The 18,263-nt window shown below is 40.1% G+C and overlaps 1 long non-coding RNA gene across 1 annotated transcript; it reads right to left on the bottom strand.

Moving 5' to 3' along the window:
* Positions 1-649: 649 nt before the first annotated feature.
* On the bottom strand, positions 650-851 carry LOC124284667. The gene is made up of 2 exons (XR_006900614.1): positions 782-851; positions 650-740 (listed from the first exon to the last, which is right to left on the bottom strand). It is a non-coding gene; the product is annotated as an uncharacterized LOC124284667 (long non-coding RNA).
* Between the last annotated feature and the right edge of the window lie 17,412 nt (positions 852-18,263).

Genomic DNA, 18,263 nt, shown 5'->3' on the forward strand with positions numbered 1-18,263 from the left:
TGACAAAAAAAAACCCAAAATATAACATTTCATTTTAAAAGTCCGTGTTTTATCGTAAAATGTGTGTATGTAGTTTTACGCCGCTTTTCGAAATATTCCAGCTATGTCACGGGGTAGTCTAGTGGTTAAATCGTTCGCTCGTCACGCCCAAGACCCGGGTTCGATTTTTCCCCTAGGTACAACGTGTGAAGCCCATTTCTGGTGTCCCCCGCCGCGACCCGTGAAGATCCGGTTAGGATTGGTCGTAAGAGGCGACTATAGGGATCGGGTGGTCAGGCTCGCTGACCAGGGTCACACACGTCATCCTCCACCAGTTGCGTAGATCGATGTTCATGCTGTTTTTCACCAGATTGTCTGGTCCTGACTCGAGTATTTACAGACCGCCACCACATAACTGGAATAACTGCTGAGTGCGGCGTTAAGCAACAAACCAACCAACCAGCCTCTTACGACCTGCGCATGTTGCTGGGTATGTTTTTTAAACTGGCATTACGGTGTCGAACAGCCGAACCGCGATTCACAAAGGCCGGTCATATCTTTATAAACAAGCAGTCATAATTTGTAGGGCCTTGGACCCCTCCCCACTGACACACACACACACACCCTGACACCCGCTTTTTCACAAAGACAAGTAACACCTGAACAGCTGTAGAAATTGTACAGTGTTTTATGTAAAGGTGACACACTTTATATGTGACAGCATAATATATCATTGGTGCACTGTTATAAACAGTAAACTGCTTTATAACAGTAAACTGCTTTATAACAGTAAACAGTTAACTGCTTTATAACAAACATGTTTATAACGAACTGGGATGTTTTTCCCGATCACTTGCTGTATATCTTAGTCGAAATGCATATAGCAAACTACTGTTGTAATGAACTAACAAGTTCTCCGCTGCAGCCCCCTATCTCTGGGACATTCTACCACTCGCCCTAAAAGTAATAGAATCTGCTGACGCTTTCAAAACTTCCCTCAAAACTCATCTGTTCAAACTTTCTTTTCCATAGACATTGTCTACAATCTTTTCTCTTTATAGCGCCATTGAGCAATATCTTTTGGAAATAGGCGCTCTATAAATCAATTATTATTATATTATATAATTTTTGAGTATGCTATAACCGTAGTCAACCTATTAAACCTTAAAAATAAACGATAAAGCTGATAAACGAACTGCCATTTCGTCAGTCTATAGCCCCTCTTGAACTGCAAGGGGTTTGCGCTTAATTCAACGTTTAATTGGCATTAGTTCAAGATTCTCGTGTTTTCACTCTTTATACCAGGGCACATATTCGTTATTTAACAATACAGAGGACTTTATTAACCTAATTGCTTTTGCATACGACCATGGGGCGTCGATGTAGTTTAGTGGCTGAAGCGTTCATCTTTCATCCTGAATAACGGGTTTGATTCCTTCCAACCAATTCAAACCCCATGGCAACAATGCAAGAGTATCTGTGTCGGCTCTCGTCGCAATATAAACGGATAATTGTTAAATTTGTATCATCGTAATAATTTTCTATTTCCCCTGACCAGAGGAGCTGGAAAAAGCATGTGGCACTTTCGGAAGGATAAGAATATATGGACAACGTTATTAATATCTTAGGAGCGAGGTTTCACATGCCTGATACAGTGTTAAAACACCTTCACCGAAACGTCGCTCCAGTTGAACTTGAGATGATGTTCATCCATGTTTTATTATCCTTCCTTAGTGAGCTGACCGCGTCCGTGGTGTAGTGGTTAGAGCGTCCGCCCGGAGAGCGGAAGGTCGCGGGTTCGATCCCCGATCGCGTCATACCAAAAGACGTTAAAATATGGTACTTGTCGGTCCCTGCCTGGCGCTCGGCATTAATGGGTACAAGGACTGGTCGGCTCGGAGTCAGTATAATGTGTCTGAGTGGGGTATTCATGCTTCACTGCGGCATGGTATCTCAGTGGGCTAGCACTATAAAACCAGCTTCAGTCTGGGCTAGTACAAGCAACCGCACATACATATACACACGCATGCACGTCGTCATATGAGCGAAATATTCTCAAGCACGACGTTAAACACAATTTCACCTCACCTCACCTCACCTCCTTAGTGAGCTAACTTCTAAATGCCTCTCGAAAACGTTATGTGGGTGAGCTATTTCATCAAGGTTATTATTATTGCAGATGTTGGGGGAAAACCGTAGATGTGATACAAGACGGTTCCCATACAGGTTACACTACACTAAATCAGAATCCGTATTTGAACAAGCACTTTTCGTAGGAATCATCTGACAGTTGTGATTGGGTGATTTTATGTAAGATGTTTGTGTTCTTTGTACATCCATCCCGTAATTATAACTGACCATATTTTTCAATATATAGTGCTGTCTTTTTTACATGATAACTTATACTGAATGTAAGCACAGGTATTGTCAAGCAGTTGACATTTTATTCGGAACTGTTTAGCTTCCTGGGTCCTTATTCTCGAAACGTTCGTAGCCCTAAGCAATTTTCAGTCCTAACCTTGCATTTTAGGTCCCACAGTATTTTATTGCTGATTTTATAAGTTTAATATATGTAGAACATAAAACAGCTGGATGCCAACTTGGCACCCTTGAGGGTTTTGAATAAAACATGTTTTAAGATGCAGCCATGACATCTCAAGCGCCAGCAGAGGACAATGTGGAGGCACAATAAGTTGTTGGGTAAGTAGCACAAAATGGAGTACTTCCTGTGAAGTCTGTTTACATTAGCTACTCAACTGAAACATCATCTGCCCAAATAATATGGCACAATGGTAAATTATTTTTGTTGTCCAACTGATTTATAACATGTACAGCATTGTAAATCAGAGTAATTGTATGAAAGATATGTGATAAAAATAATTCAGATCAAAATGCAAACTAGTGAAGCGTCGTCTGCTAGGCTTAGTATCTGCATCAGTGGAAACTTCATCTGATGTTGAAATCTATCAGAACCACTTATATATGCATTCATATATTCATGTTGGCAAACAATGTTCAAAGGTTTTCATAGAAGAAATGTCTCCATTCCCTCGAATTGATAGTCTGATGAAAACTGTGTGTACTACTTTCTGAACAACAAATCATACAGCCATTGGGCTGTATTGACTATGCAAGTAGGGACAAGTTTTTAATTATTTTTTTCTCTAAACTGAATAGCAGCATTAATCTAAGTGATAGTATTGATTTGTAGATACCATTTTCCTGTGGACTACAGTCATGACAATGATTTACATCAACCTTAAATGAAACAGATTTTTTGGCAATATGTGCCCAGTAAGGTGCTATAACATAATATGATACTTCATAATTTTAATTAAAGTAATTGATAACTGGTACAGTCTGCAGAGAATGATATTGTATATGTATTTGGTTTGTAAATATTTAAAACATTTGTCATAATTGTGTTATACCTTTCAATATACCTTGTTCAACTACCCCTCAATATTTCATTTTTGCACATTTTAAGAGAAATAAAATATATCCTTTTGTTTCTTTAATTTCAGACTGGTGTTGAGGAATGTATATTTAAGATAGTTGGCTGCTGTAGTACCCCAAATCAGAAACTGACAACTAACTCGACGACACAGCGTATCACATCTATTATTGATGCTAGCAAGATCCGACGGGATGACCTGCATTTAGAAATTGAACGAAATAGTATTTATTTTGAAGAAAATGGATTATTCTACCACAAAAACTGTGTATCTACTTACACATCAAAGACAAATCTTAAAAGACTTACAAAATCATGTTCAGAAATATGCCTGTTACAACCACCCAAAAAGAGAAGCCGTCGTTCAGATTCAGCTGCTGACTTCAACTTTCTAACATTGTGTATTCTGTGGGAGACCATGTGAAATTGAGAAAGACTCTAGAAATCCTAGACGATGGAAGAGATCTATCCTTTGCAGAACTGCGGATGATGGCCAAAGATCCTTCAAGAATATAATTCTTGGCACATGTGACATACGTCAGTATAAGTGGGGAGATGAAGTTAGACTGAGAGTAGAAGGAGCCATAAGTGATCTTCATGCTGCAGAAGCAAGATATCATGACAACTATCGTACAAATTTTATGGCCCCCAAATCTGTTCGATTAGCCATTTCAAAATTGAAAGGAACTGAGTCAAGCTCAGATGAAGCATTTGATTATGTAATTAGATCAATGAATGCTGATCGGAAACAAATCAGAAACTCCACAGAAGTATACAACCAGTACCTGGAGAGTGGTGGGGTCAAGCTTTCAAAAAACAGTTTATTGAAGAAATATCAAGGTGTTTTGCCGATGAACTGATTATTCTAAGAGGAAAAGGAATAGCCAGTATTCTTGTCTTCCGGCAAACTGCAACAGACACCCTTAAGGTGGTCCTTGATGAAACTGAAGATGATGATTTGACTTCTTCCATGAAGAAAATTTCCAAACAGGTACGACAAGAGACTAAAGAAATACCGCTTTCCAAAGAGGAATACAAAAAAAAGAATAGACTGCCAGATTGCAGGAGAGAGTTGTAGTCCAAAATTTCAAGAACTCTTGAGTTACATTCTCCAAGGTGAAGAACATGCGCTACCAGTCCTGATGATTTGTAATATGATTACTGGTCTACTAAAAAAAGCAACCAACACCACTGCAGACAAGTCTTGGAGTATTCATCAAAGGAAAAGATCTGATTCAAGAATTGAACAAGTTTGGTATTATGTGCACCTTTGATGAAGTTCTTCGATTCAAAAAGTCAGCAGCCCTTGCATCAAATGATGTCACATCTAGAGGATTAAGGTTGGAATCACCAACAGAAACTCCCCTTGTACAAGTCATAGTCGACAACTTTGATGCCAACATTTCCAGCCAAAATGGACTCCAATCAACACATGCTCTTGCAATGCTTCTAACTCAGACACTTGATGATGACAAGAACACTGGTGACAAAGACACATTTCGTCGGATAAAGAAAGAGGAAATGACACAGCAAGTGAATGATGAAATCACAGTAGAATGATACACAGGTCCCAAAAAGCCAAACATGCCTAAGGACTGCATCATGAAGTCAGTGAAACCACTGAAAATTTTAGCCATGCAGATTGTCTCGACATCACGTGCAACTGTTAGGGATGTGGACTTCTTGTTTAAAGTTGTTCAAGATGCCCCCTGTCCAGAATGGAACGGCTATAACAGTGCACTGAACAGAAGGGAAGGTCACACAGTCAGGTCGAAAACACTGATGGCTGGAAGTGGACTGTCGGACGCGCATATTCATAATAAGAAGAGACTGAAAGCTTTTCGGCGCTCTCTTCATAATGTTTTACATTGTTACATCTATATTCTTCCACAACTGCGACAGTAAGGTCTATGACAGTACATATTTAGATATCAAACTGGCTGCGTCGTTCGCTCTCCGTCGGCTTCGATGACAGCACGTGGAACCGTACAACCTATGTAAACAAAGGATCGCTACGCAAATCGAAATAGTGTTACATGTTTTTGGATATTTTCTCAGTGAAACTAAACCATTCTATTAAAGATGTTTAGTTAGATGTGTAGACTCGTCAAAAATAAAAGAGTAAAAGAAATATGTACATTATATTGAATGGACATTGCAAGATGTGGCGAATCGTCACATTTTTTTCTGGCCTGTGGCAGAGGTACTATGCTGGCTTGCCACATGGAACTCTGGGTAGGAGAGTGGTCTTACAGACATTAAATTGACAAAATAGCGTATTTTTGTTATATTTATGGCTTCAAACCGAAACCGGTTTCATAAAGAGGTTGCGGAAGAATTTTTGTACTGTAGTACAATATTTGCATGACGTCACACTGTAATGACGTCACTGCCTTGGTAACCGACGTCACGATGCATGTCAGTTGTCATCGCCTCGTACAGCCTCCTACAGTAAACTCTTCCGTAGCACCCTGTTTCTTGGTTTGCAGTTGCTTCATTCGGCTAACATCACTGGTGGAAACATTGCGTTTATGTTTTTTGACGGATATAATGTCTCAGTTCGACTCACAATTTAACAGCGACACGGCAACGTTCGCAATGTTTACATTCCCACAATGCATTTAAGTTGTAGAATGAATGAATTCACGTGTTTGTTATGAATGAAAAACTAGTTACGTCAGAATGTGACCTAATTGAGAGGTCATCGGTTAGCCAATCAAATCGTTAGAATCTCAGGTCAAGTCGTTACGACACAGGTCAACGCGATACGACACTTGTGTGACGTACGAGATTAGTATGCAACTACCCATACGTTGACCACGTGGGTAATAAATGACCATGCCGATCCTGCACATATTGGGGTGGCAAAAACGTCAATATCATGGAAAATATCACTGTATTAAGTGATAAGAATATGTTACTGCATGTTAATTACACATAAAGTTAAGACTATACATTGTGTGTATATCTATATTTTGAAAAGCTGACAGCTGTTGAGTTTTTTTCAGGCATGTCAACAGATGACAGATATTAGTAGTTTACACGGATCGTATGAGAGAACAGACCAACTGACTGACTGAGTTTGGTTTTACGCCGCTTTTAGCAATATTCCAGCAACATCACGGCGGGGGACACCAGAAATGGGCTTCACACATTGTACCTATGTGGGGATTCGAACCCGGGTCTTCAGGGTGACGAGCCAACGCTTTAACCATTAGGCTACCTCCCGCCCCAGAACAGACCAAACATTAAAGGGAAGCTTGAAGCACATTTTAAAGTAATTCAAGATGCTAATGTAAAAGAATATTCTAAATATGTCATGTTTACCATTTCTTTTGCTTGTTGAGGGCTATATCATTAACATTTACCAATAAGTAAATGTATGAATTTCTTCCCGAGTTCACAGTCATTTTCTGACCGCACCCAAGCCTGCTGTTGAAGAAGGGGTTCCAGTAAGAATCTGGTTTACTAGAGGCAAAAGGCGTCTCATGTGGTGGTCCAGAGCGATGAGGGCCTTTGAGATGTTCTTTAGTGGTTCGAGACTCTGGGTAAGCTCAGTTATCTTCTCGACCAGAGCGCCCTCTTCCCACGGAGCCCTGACTTCCGGTTCCCCTTCAGTACCACTTCGTGATGTCTGACCCTCAGTGTCAGTGTCAGGTGCGACCTTGACCTCTTCTGATTCTTCAGGTTCACTTGCGAGGTTATATCCTTCTTCGCTGCTAAATGAAATGGCTGGTTCTTCTGTTCTTTCTGTAAAAAATGTCGTCGCCTTCTGAGCCTTGTTGTGGATCTTGGTAATTCCGATCCCATGATCCTCTTCGAGATTTTTCATCGTGTTTGTTTTCTCTTTTGCGCCAGAATCGTTGGTTACAACGTGTCCATATTCCCGTCGCAAATTTTGATGCGCGTCACTGACTGGTAGGTCTAGTTTGGTCCAAGTGTATGAGTGCTGGCCCCGTGATGACATCAGTTTAGGCTTTTTATTAAGTTTGATGTTCTGATCTGGTTCTGATGTTCTGTGCTGTTGTCTCCTGTTTTTGCCGTTCGGTTCTCCACTCGATATATATCTTCTTTCGATCGTGTTTCCTTCTCTGTCCTCCGTTTTCCTTTTTCTTTCTCCACTGTTTTCTTCTCTGCTCTCTGATTTCTTTTTTCTTTCTCTGACCTTTCCTTCTCTGTCCTCCGATTTCCTTTTTCTTTTTCCGTCGTTTCCTTCTCTTTTGTCCACTGTCTTTCTTCTTTTACTTGTGCTTCCCCCTCCTTCTTGGGACCTAGCTCTTTCTCTTGTGTTTCTTTCTCCTTCCTTGTCTTTGTCTGATTCTGTCTGCCCATGTGTATTACCAAGGCCCATACAAGAACCGACAACGATACAAGCAGATTCGTGATTGTATTCGATAACCTTGTTCCGGCTGTGCCCGTAGACAGGTTCATCCTCACGATAAAGGAAAATATCTCGTCCAACTTGTACTTCATACGGGGATTGGGATCTTCTGTACTCGGTTTTTCCTCCAGGGTTTCGCTCTAATGCCTTTTTATGACGAAAATGACCTACATGATTGCTACACTGAAGACGCGACACAGCCTTGAAACCGCAAAGTGAGCATATCCACGGAACCTTGTCAATGCTCACGTGGGTTCGGATGAAATGCTCTGTTAACTTTTCCTTTGAACCAATAATGTCGCAAATACTGCATTCGTAGTTGTTAGAGGCAAGGAAAATATCTCGTCCAATTTGTACTTCATACGGGCTTTGGGATTTTTTGTACTCAACTATTCCTACAGGGTTTCGCTTTAATGCCTCTTGATGACGAAAACGATTTGTATGACAGTGGAGCTGGACAAGCGACACAGCCTTGAAATTGCACAGGGAACACGTCCACGGAGCCTCCTCATCGCTCAGGTGGGTTCGGATGAAATGCTCTATTAACGTGTCCCGTTTACCAATCTCGTAGCACTTACTGCATTCGTACATTTCAGAGGTCATGCTTTTTCCTGAAAGAAAAAGTAATAATTCTGCCAGCAAAATACCCTAAAGAACCCGAAGAGTTTTCAAGGGAAGGACTATCAGGTATTATATCTTTTTCTTTTTCTTATTTTTTTCTCTTTTGCCTTTAAAGTGGATAAACCAGTGTATGATTCGATGACTAGTCAATGAAAAATCCCCCACTTCAACATCTGAGTTAATGATAGGTTGAGTATTCAAGCATGGCTACTTGTCCGGCTGGATATGAGTGTTTGCTCAAGCTATTACATGCTACCCATCACTAGTGTAAATGTAGCCACTTACTTCAGTCAATTGTTCTAAACTAGATTTTGCAAAATATTCCATACTGTTTAAAGGTACTGTTTGCACATGAACTGATGTATTGTAAAACAAATTCGTAACGTTGAAAAGATTATTGTCATGAGTTCAATAAATGGTGAAACTCAGTGAAAATTGGCGAATTCTTAACAAACCTTACACCAAAACGCAGCTGTTCAAATGCACGATATTTGCACATGTTTTTCAGCAATCTGATGCATGATCCTCGTGCAATTCATCTGCATAAGGTTTGCAGTTGGTCCCCCAAGTTAGGTGAGAAATTCATCTTCGATGGAACCACATATATAACATAGCATATAGTGAGTGCTTTAAGTGAGTCTAAACTTTTGATGGGTAGTATACTTAATGATGGACACAACAAACTTACTATATTATTTGCAAAAAGATGTAAACACATAATGTTTTTATTTCACGTTAGAACACCAGTATGTTGTTGAATAGTAAACTGTTGTAAGTTTAAACAATATATAATAAAATCAAACCACTTACCTGTCGAACTGCTGTGGAACGCTGATGACAATCCACTAAGACTGACCCACCAAACTGGCTTTAAGCTAGGGTAGCTATTCCTGGAAATAACATTAGTTCCCCCGAAACAAAAGTGAAAATATAGAAAGAGATGTTATCATGCCCTTTTCAGCTAAACTGGGTCCATTTCTTTCTTATCACTCATGATCATAATACCATAATATCGAGGGGTACATAAAGGCTGCAGTCTAGACTACCAGTTGTCCGACATTTTTGTTGAGGTCGCGGTGGCTGAGCGGGTTAGGCGTCTGACTTTGTGTGCTGGTAATTAGGCGCCTGACTCTGAGGGTGTGGGTTCGAATCCCGGATGGCACTCAGCCCAACACAAGTACTAGAATATGTACTAGAATGTGTAATCACAAATATAACATATGTTACCTGTCAGAAGTAATTAAAAAATGACGAGGAGCAGATAATCCGCCATTCTATGTTGCACGAAGGTCATCTTTGTCGTACCCATTGTCTTGTTAATTACACATTGTCAATACTCCTCAGAAGTAATAGCACAAGTGAAAGAAAAAAATATTTTTCAAAAAAGACAATAAAACTTTTGACTCTTCACATGTGATAATAAAAATAAAACAATATACGTATCATATCTTTGCTGGGCATTATGCAATAAATGTGTTTCAGTAGTTACCAAAAAACACCCCATCTCTGACAAAAAAAAACCCAAAATATAACATTTCATTTTAAAAGTCCGTGTTTTATCGTAAAATGTGTGTATGTAGTTTTACGCCGCTTTTCGAAATATTCCAGCTATGTCACGGGGTAGTCTAGTGGTTAAATCGTTCGCTCGTCACGCCCAAGACCCGGGTTCGATTTTTCCCCTAGGTACAATGTGTGAAGCCCATTTCTGGTGTCCTCCACCGCGACCAGTGAAGATCCGGTTAGAATTGGTCGTAAGAGGCGTCTAAAGGGATCGGGTGGTCAGGCTCGCTGACCAGGGTCACACATGTCATCGTATTCCAGTTGCGTAAATCGATGCTCATGCTGTTTTTCACCGGATTGTCTGGTCCTGACTCGAGTATTTACAGACCGCCACCACATAACTGGAATAACTGCTGAGTGCGGCGTTAAACAACAAACCAACCAACCAGCCTCTTACGACCTGCGCATGTTGCTGGGTATGTTTTTTAAACTGGTATCATGGTGTCGAACAGCCGAACCGCGACTCACGAGGGCCGGTCAGATCTTTATAAACAAGCAGTCATAATTTGTAGGGCCTTGGACCCCTCCCCACTGACACACACACACACCCTGACACCCGCTTTTTCACAAAGACAAGTAACACCTGAACAGTTGTAGAAATTGTACAGTGTTTTATGTAACGGTGACACACTGTATATGTGACAGCATAATATATCATTGGTGCACTGTTATAAACAGTAAACTGCTTTATAACAGTAAACTGCTTTATAACAGTAAACAGTAAACTGCTTTATAACAAACATGTTTATAACGAACTGGGATGTTTTTCCCGATCACTTGCTGTATATCTTAGTCGAAATGCATATAGCAAACTACTGTTGTAATGAACTAACAAGTTCTCCGCTGCAGCCCCCTATCTCTGGGACATTCTACCACTCGCCCTAAAAGAAATAGAATCTGCTGACGCTTTCAAAACTGCCCTCAAAACTCATCTGTTCAAACTCTCTTTTCCATAGACATTGTCTACAATCTTTTCTCTTTATAGCGCCATTGAGCAATATCTTTTGGAAATAGGCGCTCTATAAATCAATTATTATTATATTATTATACTAATTTTTGAGTATGCTATAACCATAGTTTAGCTATTAAAACTTAAAAATAAACGATAAACCTGACAAACGAACTGCCATTTCGTCAGTCTATAGCCCCTCTTGAAGTGCAAGGAGTTTGCACTTAATTCAACGTTTAATTCAAGATTCTCGTGTTTTCACTCTTTATACCAGGGCACATATTCGTTATTTAACAATACAGAGGACTTTATTAACCTAATTGCTTTTGCATACGACCATGGGGCGTCGATGTAGTTTAGTGGCTGAAGCGTTCATCTTTCATCCTGAATAATGGGTTTGATTCCTTCCAACCAATTCAAACCCCATGGCAACAATGCAAGTGTATCTGTTTCGGCTCTCGTCGCAATATAAACGGATAATTGTTAAATTTGTATCATCGTACTCACTCACAAAGTTTCTTTTTCCCCTGACCAGAGGAGCTGGAAAAAGCATGTGGCACTTTCGGAAGGATAAGAATATATGGACAACGTTATTAACGTCTTAGGAGCGAGGTTTCACATGCCTGATACAGTGTTAAAAAACCTACACCGAAACGTCGCTCCAGTTGAACTTAAGATGATGTTGGTTGGTTGGTTGGTTTTATAGTTTTAGGGCGACGTGGGCCAATAAGAGGCCTATTTGCGCCCAACACATTGACTTGATTTAATAAACAATCATATGTAATTTCATCGCCAAAAGGAATCGTTTAGCTAAGATAAAGGAAACGACAACACTATTAATTTGGATAGATGTATACATATATGGAATAACCTCTACTTCGTGTTACGGATTAAAAACCTTAAGTAATCACTTCCATTTCTGAAACATGAAATACTCATTCAATAAAAAAGCAGTAGGTTCAGATGACAGAGTGTTAAAATGATTTAAAACCACAGAACTAAATCTGTCTAAGCCATTCGAGAGCCTGTCTAGATTACATCATATTTTCCAGATGACGAGACAAAATCTAAACCTGCCCGTTGCACAGACCCATACATGATATTGGTGCCCAAAACTGTTTCTAATGAGAATACATCATCAACCTCAAGTACAGCACTTCTGAGATTTTGTTTTATGTTGTTATGCCCAGGGCATGTAATAAGATAATGTTCGATGTTTTCAGGCGTCTCCAAATTGCAATGGCCACATTTAGAAGAGACCGTCTTATCTATAATACTCCTGTAGGCATTTAGCCCACAGTGTCCAAGTCTTAGACGTGAAAGAATAACCTCATCACGCCTTTTACGACGACGAATTTTATGACCAGATTTTAGTGATGGTCTAAGTTTGTACATATGTCGGCCGGTAGTACCTGTATCCCACAACTGTTGCCAACTCCTTGTAACAGATTTCGATAAAACATTTTCATAATCTTTAGGGATTGGTTGAAATTTAAATAAATCAACTTCAGGAAACTGTAATCCGGATTTGGCCAAATTATCTGCAATCTCATTCCCATGTATTCCAACATGTGCTGGGACCCACACAATGTCGCATGCAATATACTTCATGTTTAACGATGTATCCAACTTTAATATCTCATGCACAATTTCATCTCTAGATCCATTTGCACCAGCTTCTATAGCTTTGATTGCTGCCATAGAATCTGTAAAGATAATTGCTTCATGGTCATGTTCATCTACCCATCTCAATGCTTGCAAAATGGACAAAAGTTCAGCTGCAAAAACAGAAAGATAATCAGGGAATCTGAACACCTTTAGCAATCGATAAATTGGGTATCCAAAAAGCCCCAGCAGTACGTTTATTGGATGGTTCTTTCGATGCATCAGTGTATATATGTGTGAAATTAGAATAATTTTCAGACAGAAAGTCTTGAGTTATCACTTTTATTATGTTTTGGTCCATTCTCTTATTCACGATTAAATTGAGTTCCGAATTCAATCCAGGCTTCAGCAGAACCCACGGAGGTGTGACAGGCGGAGCAGAAGGATCAACTGGGTTACAGTTGTAGATACCATGTTGATCAGCTAATCTCTGAATATTCAAGCCAAAGGGTTATTTGCCATGAGTCCAGTCACACATGACATATTCCACACAGTCATTAACAATCTCAGTGACTGCGTGGTGTTTGTTCTTGGTTTTCATTTTCAAGAAATATTTCAAAGATACCTGTTGTCTTCGAAGGTGAAGGGGCATTTCTGAACACTCAACTTGAAGAGCTGAGGTTGGAGTTGTACAATATGCACCAGTGCATATTCTCAAAGCTTTAGACTGAATTCTATCAAGCTTATTAAGATGACATTTAGCCGCCGACATATACACCTGACAACCATAGTCAAGTCTGGACAAGATAAGGGCCTTGTACAGCAATAACATAGTTGACTTATCAGCGCCCCACTTTGTTTTTGAAATACACTTTAATAGATTGATGATCTTGTTACATGTGTTATACAAATGTGTGATGTGATGAGACCATGTTAATCTTTGATCAAAATACACACCAAGAAATTTGAACACTGACACCATTTCCAGTTTATGATGTCCAAGAGATAAACTGATATCATGAGGGATCTTACGTCTTGTGATCATCATTGCCACTGATTTTGATTTTGAAATCTTAAACCCCCATTTTGAACACCATGTACTGACTTTACTTAAGCAGTTTTGTATAGATTCTATGACAAACTGAAAATTACCAAAGCGTCTCCAAAACGATCCGTCATCAGCAAACTGTGCTGCATTTATGTTTAGAGGCAGGTCCTCGAAAATGTCATTGATCATAATATTAAATAAAACTGGACTTATTACACTTCCTTGTGGGGTGGGGCGGTGGGGTAGCCTAGTGGTTAAAGCGTTGGCTCGTCACGCCGAAGACCCGGGTTCGATTCCCCACATGGGCACAATGTGTTAAGCCCATTTCTGGTGTCCCCCGCCGTGATGTTGCTGGAATATTGCTAAAAGCGGCGTAAAACTAAACTCAGTCAGTCAGTCAGTCAGTCCTTGTGGGGTACCATTTTCAGTCATATGCACGCCTGACAGTTCTTGACATATGCGAACTTGAATGGTTCTTTCGGACAAAAATGACCATATCCACTTGAACATGTTGCCTCTAATTCCAAGTTTACACAATTTAAAAAGCAAACCATTTCTCCAAATCATGTCATAAGCCTTTTCGATATCAAGGAATACACACAACATGTATTCCTGGTTGCATAAAGCTTTCTGTGCTTCAGTTTCCAGACGAACATGCTGATCTATACATGAACGCCCCTTTCTGAATCCTGACTGGATGTGAGTAAGAAGCTCATTTCGTTCAAGATAATAGTTCAGGCGGGTAGTAACTATTCTCTCCATGATTTTACATAAATTAGAAGTGAGAGCAATCGGTCTTTATGATGCAGGAAGCGATGGATCTTTTCCTGGTTTGGGCACTGGAACTATTATTGCATGTCTCCATGTCGTAGGCAAGGATCCAGAACACCAACTTAAGTTCAATAGTTCCCGAATAACAGCTAGAGAAGAATCTGGCATATGCTTAAACATTTCATAACACAACTCATCCGCGCCTGGTGCCGAATTATGTGTTCTTGATATGGCTGCCTTAAGTTCATCATGAGTGATAGCTGTATTGATTTCCAAGCTACTTTCCAACATGGCAGAAGACATTTCAGGAATAAAATTTGTTATCTGAATTCATGACAATAATTTTCAGAACTGCTAACAGATTTAAATTGCTTAACAAGAGCATTTACTTTCTGACTTTTTGATACGAGTTCTCCAGCTTCTCCCATTACCGGTATAGGTGAACGAATATTATTTCCACCGATCGTTTTCACCTTGGACCAGATACTAGTTAATGATGTAAATCTATTAATGTTAGAAATATATTCCCTCCAGCTCAACCGTTTTGTACTCCGTACAATACGTTGGAACGTAGCTCGTTTCTTACGAAAATCAGCCAAATCACATGGCAATGACGAGTGGCGAACCTTATTATATGCTTTTTTCCTTGCGATATTGGCTTTTTCACAGCTGTCATTCCACCAGGACTTTGGCGGGAATGCCGCTTTCTTAACAGACGATTTTCCAATGGACTCTTCTGCAATTCTTATTAATTGTGTTGTGATATTTTCATTAGACATATTTACATCACCATTTATAAGATCGGGTGTGATATGTTCAGTACACAGACTAGAAAAAAGTGCCCCAATGTGCAACGAGACTTTGTGCATTCCATTGCATTATGGTCAAGAATACTAATGCTTTATCCATCATTCATCGCCACATGTACCTCAGTCAACAGATCACTAGGAACATCGATGTGAAGATGTATTTTTGCCGCCGACACAAGACGATTAATCTGTTCCTCTTTGGTTGTTGCATTAAAGCATCCTGAAATCACCTCAAACAAGAACGTTAAAAAGGTTTGAGGAGAAGTACTAAGAAATGGATTGGCTACCTGTGGAGAGCTGACTTGAGCTGTAACAGATGGATTTGATACACTCTGGCTTAAATTTGACTCTCGTGACTGACATTTACAAATACAGGTAGGGTTAGACCCAGATGTAGCTGCAAGAGGAACAGGACGGGTTCCAACTGTTGTTTGTGAGGCTTGTACCGACACAGATCGTGATTTCTGAGCGGCGGTTACAGTAGCTGCATAAGATGGAGCTGGAGTGGACTTGACTATACGAGTTGCTTCAGCATAAGACAGTTTACTCTCTACTCGTACCCTTTGCACAGATACTGCCTCCTTGTATTTCTCACATCCCTTGTAGGCAGCACTGTGGCTACCACCACAATTGCAACACTTCGATACTGTTTCCGAACAATTTTCTACTTTGTGCTCACCACTGCACCTGGGACATACAGGCTTTTTACTTTTACATCGTGTTGAAACATGGCCATATTTCTGGCAATTGTAGCATCTAAAAGCTGGTGGGATATACAGACGCACTCGAAAGGACTGATAATACATCCTAACACGTTCAGGCAAATGTGGGGTTGAGAAAGTAAGAAGAATGGAAGTAGTAAGTTCCTTTTATTTTCCACGCAAAAGTCGCCTGGGCACTTTTAACCTTTTGACTTCTCAATTGCTCAACTATCTCATCCTCATTTACATCTGTGTCAACATTGTAAATAACTCCCTTAGATTCACTAAGACTCTTAGGGACAGAACTCTTGACACGAACGTCACAGACACACGCTACATTCAGGGCAAGGTTAAGTTGCTCAGCAGACCTGCAGTGTATCACTAAATCTCCCTTTTCCAGTTTTTTCATATACTCCACATCGCCAATGTTTTTATGGATATCCCGAGCCAAAGCAATTGGACTCAAGTTTGTCAAACGTAATCTTGGGTCAACAGAAGTAAGTATGACAACAAATTTGATAGGTAATGACGATGTCGTATCACTTACAACTCGGTCATCCTCATGTTTTCGTTTCAAACGTTTGGAAATCATTGACACGTATTTCTCTGCAAATTCAGCATCTGTCGAGGTTTCCTCAAATGAGGTAGCGTGAATATTATCATCCCCATCCCCATCAGTGTCGCTCTCCATACCCAAATAGTCCTAAGACCAAGTCGAAATGAAAAATTTCACGCAGACACAATGCGCGAAAACCGAGGCCACGTGGTGCGGTAAGTCACCGCGAGCCAACAAAACACACAAATATGGCAAAATAAGCCAATATTTGACCCTCGATAGCCTACAATCGCTTACCTTAATGATAATACACAAATATATATGCCAAACGTAGAACTGAATATGAAATTCTAGACCCAACACAGGCCCTTACAGCGGAGCGGCTGACAAGCACGTCCGACCCTGTCAACAGCCTAAGGTGGTCTCCTTAAAGATGATGATGTTCATTATCCTTCCTTAGTGAGCTGACCGCGTCCGTGGTGTAGTGGTTAGAGCGTCCGCCCGGAGAGCGTCATACCAAAAGACGTTAAAATATGGTACTTGTTGGTCCCTGCCTGGCGCTCGGCATTAATGGGTACAACAAGGACTGGTCGGCTCGGAGTCAGTATAATGTGTCTGAGTGGGGTATTCATGCTTCACTGGGCATGGTATCTCAGTGGGCTAGCACTATAGAACCAGCTTCAGTCTTGGCTAGTACAAGCAACCGCACATACGTATACACACGCGTGCACGTCGTCATATGAGCGAAATATTCTCAAGCACGACGTTAAACCCAATTTCACCTCACCTCACCTCCTTAGTGAGCTAACTAAATGCCTCTCGAAAACGTTATGTGGGTGAGCTATTTCATCAAGGTTATTATTATTGCAGATGTTGGGGGAAAACCATAGATGTGATACAAGACGGTTCCCATACAGGTTACACTACACTAAATCAGAATCCGTATTTGAACAAGCACTTTTCGTAGGAACCATCTGACAGTTGTGATTGGGTGATTTTATGTAAGATGTTCGTGTTCTTTGTACATCCATCCCGTAATTATAACTGACCATATTTTTCAATATATAGTGCTGTCTTTTTTACATGATAACTTATACTGAATGTAAGCACAGGTATTGTCAAGCAGTTGACATTCGGAACTTGGGTTGGTCTGTTTAGCTTCCTGGGTCCTTATTCTCGAAACGTTCGTAGCCCTAAGCAATTTTCAGTCCTAACCTTGCATTTTAGGTCCCACAGTATTTTATTGCTGATTTTATAAGTTTAATATATGTAGATCATAAAACAGCCGGATGCCAACATCTCAAGCGCCAGCAGAAGACCATGTGGAGGCACAATAAGTTGTTGGGTAAGTAGCACAAAATGGAGTACTTCCTGTAAGCTGGGCCCCGTCTCGCATATCGCAATAGTAGCTTTGTCGAACGTTAGCGTGCGCAAAGGGAGCCGGGAACCAGCTTATACTTCCTGTGAAGTCTGTTTACATTAGCTACTCAACTGAAACATCATCTGCCCAAATAATATGTCACAATGGTAAATTAGTTTTGTTGTCCAACTGATTTATAACATGTACAACATTGTAAATCAGAGTAATTGTATGAAAGATATGTGATAAAAATAATTCAGATCAAAATGCAAACTAGTGAAGCGTCGTCTGCTAGGCTTAGTATCTGCATCAGTGGAAACTTCATCTGATGTTGAAATCTATCAGAACCACTTATATATGCATTCATATATTCATGTTTGCAAACAATGTTCAAAGGTTTTCATAGAAGAAATGTCTCCATTCCCTTGAATTGATAGTTTGATGAAAACTCTGTGTACTACTTTCGGAA

Source organism: Haliotis rubra, unplaced genomic scaffold (assembly GCF_003918875.1).
Source record: "Haliotis rubra isolate DU_JTF1 unplaced genomic scaffold, ASM391887v1 Scf11, whole genome shotgun sequence".
NCBI classification, from domain to species: Eukaryota; Metazoa; Mollusca; class Gastropoda; order Lepetellida; family Haliotidae; genus Haliotis; species Haliotis rubra.